The 15,045-nt window shown below is 38.9% G+C and overlaps 1 protein-coding gene across 9 annotated transcripts in view; it reads left to right on the top strand.

Moving 5' to 3' along the window:
• The window catches only part of Irk1 (Inwardly rectifying potassium channel 1), a 313,191-nt gene that overhangs the window by 157,701 nt on the left and 140,445 nt on the right, over positions 1-15,045 (top strand). Inside the window, exon 1 of one of the 9 annotated variants that reach the window (XM_067758703.1) lies at positions 12,671-13,064. The exons of 7 other annotated variants lie outside the window; for them this stretch is intronic. The gene's annotated coding sequence lies outside the window, so the exon portion shown is untranslated. Of the gene's footprint in view, positions 1-12,670; positions 13,065-15,045 lie in introns of those variants that run through there. One more of the 9 variants, XM_067758712.1, reaches the window with a different exon arrangement.

A 15,045-nucleotide genomic window follows, 5' to 3' on the forward strand; every position in this document is an offset into this window, starting at 1 on the left:
CCAAGTTGAGTTTCCATGACAGCTTACTGTCTAGGATGATTCCTAGATATTTTGTGCAAGGTTTCTCCTGTAAGGTCACCGCTCCTAACTTAGGCCTGGTCCAATTTGGGACCTTGTACCTCTTTGTAAACAAGACCATATCCGTCTTCTCCGCATTGACTTTCAGCCCGACATTAGATGCCCAGGTATGAATATCCCGAAGCGCCCGATCCATCAAAGAACTAATAGTTGGAAGGCATTTTCCACTTATGACAATTGCAACGTCATCTGCGTAAGCCGTAAGTTTTACGGGTCCCTCATCGAATTGCCTGAGCAGTTGGTTGATGACCAGTGTCCACAGCAGAGGTGATAGCACCCCTCCCTGCGGCGTGCCCCTGTCCACTGATTTCGTGGCCTCGTACAATCCCCATTGTGATGTAATCTTTCTGCAATTTAACATGCAGCCGATCCATCTGATTAAGGCAGGATGTACTTTAATGTAATTAAGACCATCCATAATCGCCCATTTTGCAACATTATTGAAAGCCCCGGCAATGTCCAAGAAGACTCCTAGAGCATACTCCTTATATTCCAGGGATTTCTCTATGCTTATTACCACCCTATGCAATGCGGTGTCTACCGACTTGCCTTTGGTGTACGCATGCTGTGTTGTGGAGAGCAGCTTTTCATCCACGTTGGACTTTATGTACACATCTATCAGCCTCTCAAAGGTTTTGAGCAGAAATGATGTTAAGCTAATGGGTCTATAGTCATTGGGATACACGTGACCGATCTTCCCCGCCTTTGGTAGAAAAGCTACACGAGCAGTTCTCCAAGAGTGCGGTACATGATTCAGTCTTATGCACCCATCGAATATTATTTTAAGCCATTCCACGACCGCCCTACTTGAGACTTGTAGCATGGCCGGGAATATACCATCTGGGCGCGGCGATTTAAACTTAGAAAACGTCTTCACTGCCCACTCGATCTTGGTATCGGTCACCAAGCCCGGCACCACTAGCTCCGTGATCGAAGTGTGAGTGATGTCTGCTGGTTCTTCTAAACCGTCTCCCGATGGGAAATGTGTATCGAGAAGCACCTCAAGGGATTCCTCACTATCACGTGACCATTCCCCGTTCTCTTTCTTTATTAGTCCCTGGACTATGTTTCCCTTTGCTAGGACTTTTTTCAACCGTGCTGTTTCACTGGAGCACTCTATGTCCGTACAGAAACTTTTCCATGAGTTTCTCTTCGCCCTGGTAATTTTACGCTTGTAGATCCTCAGTAGATCCCTGTACTCGTCCCGATACGCTTCGCTTTCCGCGGTCTTTGCGAGTTTAAACATTTCTTTTACCTGTCTTCTTAGAAGACTCAGCTCATTGCTCCACCATGGCGGCTTTGCTTTTCCTCTGAATCTTCTTAGAGGGCAAGCTTTGTTATACGCAGTCATAAGCGTCCTTGTTAGGAATTCATTCGACTCCTCCAGTTCCTCTACATTAGCAACCTCTTTGGGTTGTCCCAGTTTCGTTTCTACATGTTTCTGGAATTTAGTCCAATTCGTTGCCCCAGGGTTTCTAAAGGTTCCTCCCTTCTCTACCCTCTTTAGTGGGATGCTGAAGCTTATATACGCATGGTCGGAGAAGGATGGTCTATCGAGAACCATCCAATCATACCTTGATATATCACGCTCGGAGCTCAATGTCATATCCAGAACATTGCTGGATGTTGGACCAATGTATGTAGGAACATTTCCCCTGTTGGCTATCTGCAAATTGGTTTGCAGGATGTAACAAAATAGAGATTCGCCTCTCTCGTTCGTATCTGCTCCTCCCCACGCATTGTGGTGCGCATTTGCATCTGCGCCTATGACCAACCGCCCTTTGCGCCCTTCCTCCTGTACTAGCCTTTTGCACTCCATCGGTGGAACCTCCGCAGCATGGGCCATGTAGCAGGACGCCAGGATAAATGCCTGCTTATTCTTTTGCTCAACGGCCACCGCTACGAGATCCTCGGTGGTGTAATTAGGCAGCATATATGAATGCAGCTGTTTCCTTACCATTACTACAGCTCGCACCCGTCCTTCCGTTTGTGCGTAGTAAACGCCAAGCCGCGCGCGCTAAGTCCAGAAACCTTTCCTCCCGATGAGAGCCACGGCTCCTGGATCAGCGCCACGTCAAACGAACCCTCCTCAAGGGTTAGGAGGAGTTCGCTCGACGCCACTTTACTGTGTTGGAGGTTTATCTGTAGGACTCGCAGCACCATTGGGCTGTTTGTCCCCCTCCAGCACCTTCGTCTTGACGTCGTCGTCCTCCTCTTGCCCTTTTGGTTTAGAGTATTCGAGGCCCCCTTCAGCCCCTCGTGAATGTTGTGCCGTGTGTTCCTCTGTGCGAGTCACAGCACCATTTAGCGGTTGGTCCTCTTCTAGAACGTTCGTGGTGATGTCGGGGATCTCCACCTGTCTTTTTACCCTCAGGCTTTTGAGGTCCTTTTCGACTTCGCCCACCTCTAGCGTGTTAGGGTTTTTATCCTCGGGACTTCTTTTCCTGAGTCGCATGTAAATTTTGCCAGTGCCAAAGGACATTTTACCAAGCTGCGTGTACAAAATATCCTCCGCCTGCTTGTTTATTTGGAAGATGTAGAACTGACCATCCTCGGTAGGCCGAGATACAGTAAGTACCTTCCAATCCTGTGTCGGTATGTTCGGATTCTGATTCTGCAGAAGTCGCAGTGTATCCTCCGACTTCATCACGCATGGTATCCATACCTTAACTTTTGGTACCGTGGGGATTTGCGCTTTATCCACCACCTCAAACCGCGCGTTCGTGCCTTGCCTTTGGAGGTTTGGAACGACTTCCTCCAGCCACCGCAAGCTCGCGATGTTGTCGCACGCTATCATCTTCACACCATTATACCATCCCCCCGAATCAAAGGTTGGAAGGGGCTTATTTGGTTGTTCCCGCATCATCTTAAGCATTAAGCTAATAAGCTCCCTTTCCACAGATCTCCACCTTTCAGTAGTCATTTGTCCGAACGGACTGCTACGATCAACCAGCGCCACAGTCAGTGACTGCTTTGCCACATCACTCATCTTCTCGGGAAAAGCAGGAGTCTTAGTGTTATCTCCCTTTGGAACCTCCGAGAACACCGGAGTCTTCGCGTTAACTCCCTTTAGCGCCTCCGAGAAAGCCGGAGTCTTAGCGTTATCTCCCTTTGGCTTATCTCCTACTTCCGTAGTTGGAACTTCCCTCTGACTGGCAGCTTTGGAACCCATCTGTCTTACAGATTTGGGCCTACTTGTCTTGTCTATGCGACTGCCCTGCCTCGCGGCTCCAGGACTGGGTCCTTTCTGCCTCTTGAAAGCAGGCTTGTCGCCTTCTGCCGAACGTTGCCTCTTCATTCTGCCATTCGACGCTTCTTCCTCCTCGTACCGGTTGCAGAACCGAGGGTTTCTCGCAGCAAACCTTTTGAACTGCCTTCGACCTACTTCTACCGCTTCATGGGCCCATTCCAAGCGCTCGATCTCCACTTCTGTTGGGTCGACCACTGCTCCCAAGCGTTGTACAATTCTTAGTGCTGCACGGTACTGCGAGAGAGCTCTTTTACTTCCTCTGCTCCGTACCCTTCTCCACTCTTCTACTCCGTTTTCATTTGTGTGCTTCTCCAACACGGAGTTCATTGAATCAGCACTACTCTCGCTCCCCGAGTCCGACGCATCGCTTAATTCGTATTTGTCGTCCTTGGATTGCGACTCAGTCCTCCTCTTTACATCCTCCTTATTACATTCAGGTAATGAGTTGTTCATCTTGGTCGTACGACCACCTGCCCGACAAGGCGGGCTCAGCGGTCCAGTATTATATACGGGGAAAGAACCGTCCGCCACAGCAGCGCCCCTTACTGCGGTAAGGCCATAACTACTTCCCGAGATGGCCCGGTATCGGGAAGGCTCCGTTCGAATACAGCCGAATTTATCCCCTGGCTGCAAATCGTCCAATAGGCACGGTCCGCATAACACCCTGGATTAGGGGGTTGGCAGTTCTTGGTCACCGACATCCCGCCGCCCTCCTATGAGGCGAAACGGCGTAGATGTCAGTCCTAAACAGCTCCGCCTCATAGTCGGGCGCTATGGAGTTCGGCTAAGCCCTCACACCAACGACTAGGTGCCTACCCTAGTGAGGGACTTATATGCTGTAAAGATATTAAATTTTCTTTTAAAATTTGAATTAAAAATTTTTTTTTTTTAAAAAGTGGGCGTGGTCGTTCTCCGATTTTGTTAATTTTTATTAAGCAGACATAAAGTAATAAGAGTAACGTTCCTGCCAAATTTCATCATGATATCTTCAACGACTGCCAAATTACAGCTTGCAAAACTTCTAAATTACCTTCATTTAATAGTGGGCGGTGCCACGCCCATTGTCCAAAATTTTACTAGTTCTCTATTCTGCGTCATAAGCTCAACTCACCTACCAAGTTTCATTGCTTAATGCGTATTTGGTAATGCATTATCGCATTTTTTCGATTTTTCGAAATTTTCGATATCGAAAAAGTGGGCGTGGTTATTGTCCGATATCATTCATTTTAAATAGCGATCTGAGATGAGTGCCCAGGAATCTACATACCAAATTTCATAAAGATACCTCAAAATTTACTCAAGTTATCGTGTTAACGGACAGACGGACGGACGGACGGACGGACGGACATGGCTCAATTGAATTTTGGTTTCGATGCTGATGATTTTGATATATGGAAGTCTATATCTATCTCGATTCCTTTATACCTGTACAACCAATCAAAGTTAATATACTCTGTGAGCTCTGCTCAACTGAGTATAAAAACATAACCAAGTTTTAGTATAAGAATATTTTCGTTAAACATGTGGAACTAAACTAATTGCGGATGATCTTAAGAGACCGTTGGCAAATTGGCGATGAAATGAAGAAAATTAAGAGATCTAGTTAATAGGCGAAAAATACAATTGGTCCATCACAGGTGAAGCTTATGTCGTTCCAACACTTCGAGCACTGCTATCACTGTATGCTTTATACTCAGATATTTATGAACGAAATCTAAACCCTCAAGCAGGCATGCTTAACCAACGAAACGATATCATTTCGTTACGATAATCAACGTCAATAAACGAAACGAAGTCATTTCGTTTCGTTTATTAACGTTAAGAACGTCAAATTAACGTTAATTTTACGATCTTAACGTTAATAAACGAAACGAAATGACTTCTTTTCGTTTGTTAACGTTGATTATCGTAACGAAATGATATCGTTTCGTTGGTTAAGCATGCCTGCCCTCAAGTATTTGCATAGCATACTGGAATTCCATTCTTTACACAACGCCCGTCTGCGTGTACATTTGCTAATAAATTACAAACTAATACTTAACATCAAGAATATTAATTTAAACAGCTTATTTAATAAAAAAATATATAACAATATCAACACCAACCTTGTACGAGTTTAACAACAGAGTGAAAAATAAGTATTTTTGTGTATATAATAAAAAAGACCGAAGAGTAAAAAAAAAACAACTCAAAACTACAATAAACAAACTTATGTGCACAAGATGCTTGCAGTACAACAAAAATAATAACAACAATCAAAACAACACGATCGCTGGGAGCGTATGTTAAATAAAAGTTGCTCAGCAACATGTTTATAACAGCAATGTTGCTAGAGTTTGAGTACTACCAATAGTAGCGCGAGCGCGATGAGTATCATTGAGTAGAGGAGCGCAGTAACATATTTGAATTTACAGATTTCAATTGCTTAAAAACGCCCTGATAAGAAAAGCGACAACAAATCGTGCGCTCCCCTATTACAATAACAAAGCACAAGCAGAATGCGCTATCCAACAGCGCAGTATGTTTATTTGATCCCAGGGTTGGGAAATGACATTTCATGAATTGTACTAAATCCACTCAAAAATCGTACTTTTTTCGTTCAAATTGTACTGCATTTTTTTGTGTATGGATTTTTTACTTTTTATTACCAAAATAAAAATACGTGCTTAATGTGTGTATTCATTTGAAATTAATTTTTTTTTATTTAGAAGGAAACATTTTTTTTAGTTCAATAAGAGCTTTTGAAAAACATAAATATTCTTTTCTCATACATAAAACATATTATTATTATGCTACGTTTCCACTAAACCCAAGCTCCGTGTTTGCTAACTCTTTTATGCAAAATATCTCTTGGCAGAAATGCAACTTTTGATTTTTGCTTTCGCATTATTGATACCGAAGTTAAAACGAGTTTTTCGATAGCTTTCGCGATATTTTTAGGCATGTTTTAACAGTCTTACGAAACTGGCAAACACGGAGTTTTACATAGATGTAGTATTACATAGATGTATTTTAAATATTTGCATATATGTATGTATGTTTGTTAATCAAAAAAATGTTCATCCTCGTCAACGATTAAATTTTGTTCACCACTAACTCCCTTATCAATTTGCATATTATAACAACATTGCCCTCTGGCCTTAATAAAATCCTTTGTTTTTATCAAAGAAGAAACTGATTCAACAAGTAAACGATTTCTACACCTGGTTTTAATTATATTCTGTATCGAAAATATTCTTTCAACATTCGCTGAAGAATGTGAAATTGATAAAACCCCCTGTGCAATTCTGTATATATTTGCAAAAAACGGGTCGTTCAGTTCATTTTTCAATAATCGCACCTTTGCCCAAAACTCAGAAATGGAATGATTTTTAAGAGCACGCAATTCTTCGTGTTCTGACAGGACTCGATATTCCGAATTAATTTCCTCGATTTTACAATTTCACGTGTAGGAAATAATTTGGCAACCAGTGGAACAATGCTAGTTACTTCTCCCGATAAAACAGTTTCAGGAGCAAGCTTTGTGACCCAATTCAAAATTTCATTATCAAAGTCAATTTTCGTCTGTAGGTTTTTACAAAACTCCATGTAAAATAGTTTGACGTTTAGTTTAAAAATTTTCTAATAAATTTTTACAAATGAATAGATCTACTTCAGCGTCGCAATATATACTATCAATATCCATATGTTTTTTGTTTACTATTTTAGAAATAGTAGTGTTATCCAAATATTCTGTTTGATTTCAGTGAAAATCAGGTGGGTTTCATACATTTGTATGTAGGTACATATTCAGGCCTGTTCTGAATTCCGACTCGGAATGAAAAGTAAAACGACATTGATTTCGACTCGATTTCTATTTGGTGTTCTCAATTCCGATAGTAAAAAATCGATTCGAAGTCGATTTCGAATCGTTTTCATTCCGATTCGGTAACCAGTTTAATCAGCTGTTTTTGTTTATGTGTTTTGTTTTAAGTATCATAAAATTTTATTTTAATTAAAAATGCCTGCAGATATGGTTTTTGGATGCGCAGACGCAAGAAGACGTGCTATTGTGCGTGCGAATCGTAAAAATGCGCTGCATCGGAATTCAGAACAGGTCGACTTCATTTCGATCAGCATCGATTTGTTTGCCTAATAGATTTCTTGATAGAAGTTTTTAAAGAAAGATTTATTATGTCAATTTAACTCAAATTAAAAAAAAAAAAAATACACACAACTCTTCCAAATAAAATGAAGAATTAAAAAAAAATTATTTGAAAGACAAATATCGCAACATTTGTGTATAATATGTCAATTAATTTTCGTTCCGACTGCTCAGAGGCAATACTTTTCAAACCGATAATTTTTGGTCGGAATCGAAATTGAGAACACCAATCCATTTCAATTCCGAAAAAATTGATCGGAATCGGAATTCAAAACAGGCCTGATTATTTCAAACTAATTATTGCTTGAAAAATCGTATGTGATAAAGAGAGACAGTGCTAATCGAACTACTAGTGCAAGTACACAAATGAAAGCAACGTTGTCGTTTGTTCGAAAGAAGGTTGCCATAGCGTCAAAATACATTACTAAAATTAGAATATTAGCTGTAGGCAAAATTGTACCAAAAATGGCAGCGTAGTACTTCAGTACTTTTTTGAGTCAAATTGTATCAAAAAAGTACAATTGTATCGAAAAACCCAACCCTGTTTGATCCACTCAAGAGTCGGTATTTTATATGTGTGTATAATGTCCGCAATGTTCATGAGTGGCTCCTAACCGGCAAAACGAACGTTAACGAATTGAATTTTGCCGCAATGCTATCAGTATGAGTAACAATAACAACAAATATTGTGCTGAATTTGTTTATTAAGTTCATTGATGGCCGTTGCTATGGTATTGTTTATATGGCAGTGTAAATTCACTGAACAAATATCAACCAAAAAATTGTGTAAGGGTTTATAAAATGTAATGAATACAGTGGCAGTGATTTATGCAAGTCTTACCAAGGTTAGAAGAAGAGCAGAGCAAACCCATAATTTATCGCGAAACTAAGTAGTTATCGGATAGCAATAAAATTTCGTCAACTTGTTGCTTGCATCTGTAGGAAGAATATACAGTAAGATATTTTAAAAGAAGGGATATGGCAGCTCCCCCACAAATTAAAGTTTTAGGTTAGTTAGGATGACTGAACAGGGAACTGAGCTCACTTGCACACTATCCCACTGTGTAAGCGCGCAGCAAATGCGTGGTGGGTGTATATTCTTCCATCCAAATATTTCCTCAATCAATTGCATTGGGCCAAATAATTACTGACCTATATAAACTTCTGTAGGAACGAAAGCTTGAATATGGAAAAGGCTAACGAACATAACTCGTAAACGTCGCAATAACTATTTCGCAGCTAACTTATTTAATTAAAAATTTATAGAGTAAGCAGCTCTTCATATCTTTATTGCAGTCAACAGATTTTATTTTAAATATTTTTTTTGAACGTATCAAAATTCGTTTTTAATGAAAACTGGAGTAAGCAGCTTTAAATTTGGCGTCAATGATAAATATGATTAGTTTCGTCTGTAGCCCTGACATCGCGTCTTGTTCCAACTCACGCTAAAAGCTTGTGTGCTCATCCAGGTGGATCAACGAATGATTTATGTGAAATAAATCATATCTAGGCTTCGATATCGAAAAGGAAAGGTAAAGAAGACAAAAATAAATCAAGAGGAAGACAAAAGGGGGAAGGTTAAGTAGCGGAAAAAGAAGAGGGAGGAGAAGTATAAGGTCAAGAGGTATAGAGAAAGGCAGGGAGTGTAAGACACTGACCGAACGGGCGAGGCTGGAAGTGAGCGAGAAGTATATGGTGAGCTATGTAAAATGAGAAATAAAGCAAGCGTGAGAAATGAGTGCCGAATTACAGGAGAAAAACGCGTGTCAGGTGGTATTTTGAAAATAACAAAAGATTGAGTGGAGCTGGCTGTCTAATAAAGGCGTCAAGTAAACTGATTTTTACATAATGTTTAACAAAATATGTTTCTCTACCCAACGGAAAACCTTTAACAAGCTCCAGGACTTATCTTAAAATCAAACATACTGTTCTCAGGCAAATCCTGAAACGTTTTTTGCAACAACCTCACACGTGGCTTTTAATCTGATAGCTAGGTTGTTCCTAATAGATGGAGCCCCAATCTGACAAGTGCCGGGCACGATGCCAATACATGCTGTTCCTGAAGCCTTCATTTCCTACATCTGGTGTAATGAACAATACAAGATTTACGTGTGGATTTTGCCAGAAGAAAATGTCTTGGAAGAACAGCCATTAGGATTCTACCAAGTTCTCTGTTCAGTGATAAGTTAAACTTTGTGATAACCCATTTCAATTATGACCCTGCCAAAGGAACGGTTGAGCACTTTATGTATGCCTACAGCGTAATCGTAATACTTGGTTTTCACTAGGTCAAAATGACTGGCATAAAAAAAAAAATTCCTCATAAAATGACACGCAGATGATTTGTGGTTAAAGGCATATTCATTAGCTGTGTTTTTTCCGCGTCTATATACGCTTACGCTTAAACTTTATATGGACTGCTAAGCGACAAACTTTAAATACACCCCTGAAATTGCTACGCATAAAATTAGCACTACTAAATTTCAATACGCATTATACTCAGATGTAACTGAAATATGTGTCCACGTTTCACCCTTTGCACTAATTCCATGTATTCTATGCGCGTCCACTATCTACCACAACTTATTCAGCTATATGTTATACACAGAAATACAACAGAGGGTTGTTTCTCCCCTTTTTGGTACACCCTGTAGCTGTAGCTAGTTGTTTAACCACTGCCGATAGATGGGTCTGCTAAGCATTATCTAAGCGAGGATAGTCGTTTTTTTTCACGCGCAAACGAAACGTATACGCGTGCAAAAAAAAAAAACACGGCTATTATGTCAAATAACTGACTCGTAGTCGATGAATTTTGTGTTCATTTAACAACTCTTGTTTTTGTTTCCCGTTGTTTTACACGCTGTGGCATTATAAATTAATGGGCAGCCTGTTGGCAAATGAAAAATAATTGCCAATATGAATGTAAAATGAAAGTTCAAGTTGTCATATAGTTGTGTAATTGTAGTTTTCTTTTATTGGTCAATTTAATTGTCACTATGTAGTCAAAACGGACAGCAAGCACGTTTGACGTCATATGACAATCCATTTTCATTGCCATGGCCAAGTTTGTGGTCCAATTTGTCCTGGAGAAAACCAAGCATTACTCAATAAAAATACCAGCGTAAGTAATAGCGTTAGTCCATATTTACATAAGTATTCCAGGGTATAAATGTTAAAGAGTATCAGTTTAGTAGCGTTAAAACGTAGTAACATATATGCCGTCTTTCAGTGAGTTTTACAGCTCCGGCTCACGTTCAATTCTCACGGGAATGCTCTGGATCATTGAGAGATTTGAGAAGCAGATGTCGTGAAATTTTCACACACGTGAAGTGTGATAAGCAAATGTCGCCGCTGTTTTTCCTTTACCTCATACGGCGAAAGGCTAAGCAGCGACATCTATTTTTCAAAAAGTAGGTATATTAAAGGCCGCGTTACCGACCTAAAAAGAAGTAATTAACAAATTATCTGGCTCACAAATTGAACCAGACTTCTATCTGGATTTATCTGGCTCAAATCGTTGTTGTTGCATTTACATGCAAAATTATTTATCTGGCTCAAGATTTTGCCACCGGATGATAGCTATAGTCGTGCTAGCTCAAAAGCGTTGAAGCTCCAGAACGAATTAGCATGCCAAGCCCTTACGCGTAAAAGCGTATTTGTGTAAATCCGCACTGTCAAAAAATAGTGTTAGCGTAAAAGTGTATAGGTCTCTTATCGCGTTAAATGTGTAGGAATGTACAACCATAACATAACATAGCTATAATCGAAGTTGCAGTCGTAAGCAAAACACATAAGTGTAATAGACATTGTTGTTGTGTTAACAGTTCTTCGCCCCAATAAAAACTAAATTTGAAAGTATGGTTGGTAACATGTGGGGAGACATCATAACAGCGGTCAGGCATATTAGCGTACCCCTACTCTCATTCACAAGCCCTAAGATTCTTAGGATAACAGTTAATAGCTAATTATTTCATCTGCAGTTTCCTGATACCTAATTTAGATGACGCTGTGAACGGCGTGAGTTAAAACTTTCTATCACTGTTGCAAAAAAAAAAACTGACCGTGTCAACGTATGCGATGCAGGTTATTCTTGGTGCACCACCTCTCGCCCTGATAGTGATAAAGCTTCCTATTTCTTTCAGGCTGAGAAGGACGGCAAGCATGCCGCTGTTGCAGGATAATAATGTGGAGAGTGAATTGTTGGAAGAAAAGCGTTGTTTAGGACATCAGGGATGTCAGCGGTTGCGGAATAACTTTTGAAGGGGAAAGGGCGGATGCAAGTGAGGCGTTCTCCCCTAGTCGGACAATTGACTTGCTAAATCGGTATGCTTTGGAGGTGTTTAGCCGGAGGAGAGGGCGGGTCACCACTGGTGATCGTGGGGGTTATTGTGTGTGTGTCCGCGAATGTGTTTGGGGGTTCTAATCCTACCTCAACCCTAGGCGGGTGGTCCGGAGTAGGTTGATACCCAGGTGTTAGAGAGGCCTCCAACCCCACCAAGGTTATGGTGTGGACCATTTACATTATGGATTGGGGTAAGCGAGCCTTGGGGGCTGGTCAAACTTTGACTTGTGTACTTGGTGCATCCGTAAGGTTAGGCTGACGTCGTCAGGTACTCACGTAAAATCTACACTCGCTGTCGATGAAAAGTTGCCCATCTGCGGCTAGTAAGCTAATTTCAAAAATAATTTCGACCCAATAAGAAGGATAATAAGTGAATGAAAAAATTTGAATCAGGTGGCATCTTTACCAAATTTTTACTTCGGCTATTTTGGCCATAGAATATAATTTATATGGCCATTTATTCATTTCTATACAAGTTTTTAAATTATATAAAGCTGCAGACATTGGTGCTTTATCGGTAACCTTATGCTGATGCGACCAACCTTATGAGAATCAATGCAATCGATTACTGGTGCCGCTAGGGTCGTAACCGTATCGTAGCCAACCAATTGGTTTTTGGTTTACCGTCGTAACGATAAGCAGCTGATTACGTTAGGGATACGACTACAGCGATACGATAAACGGCACCAGTGACTACAGCTTAATTTGATCTCTGTGCAATATGGCCAATATGTGGTGCAAGTTTTTTTGGGGGTACCCTACAGACACTTTTAGTATGAGTGAGAGTCTAAGTTTGAAAGCTGTAGCAAAAAAAAAAAAGGCTCAATAAAAAAATTTAACACATTTAACACTCAGCTCTCAAACAGTTGTAGCAAATTTAAATTCAAGCGTAAATTATATGCATTATGTATGACCGGAGCGATTTTAAAGTAAAATGTGTATAAAAACTTAATATGTAGGTATGTACATTTGGGAAGAATTAGCACCGGTGACGAAAACGATTTTTTTAAATTTAAACGCACTCGCACATTTGTTGTGACATTTGGCGTCTAGTATCTGTGTGAACTTCTTACAAGTACGAATATTTTATTGAATGCGGTAGAAAATGGTTTTTATTTATATTTTTTGTTGTTAAACGAAACAATAAATTTAGTTTGTTTCACACGTGGTGATTTTGTATATCGAATTTGTTTAATATAATAAATAAATGTGGCGTTGGTGATAGTGTATAGAGCGTGAGCTTGTGTAATGTAAAAAAAATGAGTGAAAGTGGGATTTTATTAAGAAAAAAACAAATAAATTCTGAGCACTAATCAATTTATGATGAAATAAATGTAAATAGAAAATTAAAAACGAATTTAAAATATATGAAATAAATAATTATTGAAAAAAAAACAAAAATTAATAGAAAACTGGACAAATAAATGGAAAATCAGTTAGAAAATTTACGAAACAACCACAAGCATACATTTAAATAACATAACAAAAAAAAAAAAAAAAATTTATTAACCAAAAAGTATTCAACATTAGTGTGGATAGATGAATATAAGATATAGTCACGTTACCGTTAGATAAAAATACAATGAACTGATATAGATAGCAACAACAATGACCTTGGTCCACTTGAGGTACTTAATTACATACTCAAACAATTGGCGTGTTCTTAAAGTTAAAACAATAACAATAGTAATAAGAACAATAGTAACAGTAAATGAGAGAATAATAATAACAAGAACAACAAACACACTAACAAAAGCAGATACTAGTAAATAAATACAGTTAAAAAAAAAAAAAAAAAAAAAATTTTCCCAAATTATTAAATAAATTATAAAATTAAAAGTTGCTTGAAATAAATGTTTTCATACATTTAAAGCAATACGGGCAAGCCCCGATTAACTCTTACAAACAGCCAACATTTGGTTAATTCGTTGTAGTTCTATAAATAGAACAAAAACAGCAACAATACCAGTTTCTCTGAAACCGCCTTACAAACATGCATAACTTCGACACATAATTACATACGAAGTATGTGATGTGTAGAAGATTAATATATGCAAAAGAAGACAATTGGAAAAACTTTACAACAACTAAGGCATGACGTAGCTGTTGCGTTTGTAACCATTTCAACTATCGTAGGAGTGCGGGTTCGAATCCCACTCCCGGGAGAAAAGGCTTTGAAGAGATTTACAAGGTATAATCGAAACAGCTGTCGCATTGTCCGTCGTGATATCACGTTGTTTAAATTTTTTCCAAATTATTAAATAAATTATAAAATTAAAAATTGCTTGAAATAAATGTTTTCATACATTAAAAGCAATACGGGCAATCCCCGATTAACTCTTACAAAAAAAAAAAAAAAAAAAAAAAAACGCTTTAAAAGCAAATCGAAAAAAAGTTCAAAATAATGTTTAATTTAAAATTAAAATAATAATAAACGGAAAGCAGTAGAAATATTGTAAATCGTGTTTTTTGTTTTTGCAATTATATTTTTAAATTTTTTGTTTAATGTGCTTTAATATCGAAGTTATAATAGCATTAAAGTTAATAAGCGAAATAAGAACTGAGCATTTTTTCAAGAACAGCGTACTTTTGAGTAGTGTTCTGAAAACCAGGTAGTCTCTTAAAACGGGCCAATTTTTATAACTTGATACCTTTTGAGAGCCTTGTAGTTTTGGTTTGGGTACTTTTTGTGAACCGGCTAGTGTTTTGAGGACCGGGTACTTTTTATGACCGGATAGTGTTTTGAGAACCGGGTTTATATTAGAACCGGGTAATTGCTAGAACCCGGTAGTTTCTTAAACCCTGATACTTTTTAAGAGTCGGGTACGTTTCTCTGGTCTGGGTACTTTTAAAAACTGGACCCCTGTCCTGATCAGGGTATTTTTTCATTACCGGACACTTTTTGGAAACTGCATACGAACGCACTTAAAGCGGTGGGATATACTGAAAGTAATAAGGACTTAACCCTTAGTCAAAAGACGAATTACATACACAACCAAATGAAAATCAAAGTGAAGCGTTTAAAGAAACAGTAATAACACAAATGTCAACAGAAGCCGCAGAGCAATTCATTTAACGTACAATAACAAAAAAAAGTTAAAAAAGTCACATAAAAATTGAGGCGTAGTAATCTCATTATTTATTTAGACTAACGATGAGTGAAGTGTGAAATAGTATTACATCAACAATAGGAAGTACTTAGTTAAAATAAAAGGTCAATAAGCTGCATGT

This window comes from Eurosta solidaginis, chromosome 1 (genome assembly GCF_040869045.1).
Source record: "Eurosta solidaginis isolate ZX-2024a chromosome 1, ASM4086904v1, whole genome shotgun sequence".
Taxonomy (NCBI): Eukaryota; Metazoa; Arthropoda; class Insecta; order Diptera; family Tephritidae; genus Eurosta; species Eurosta solidaginis.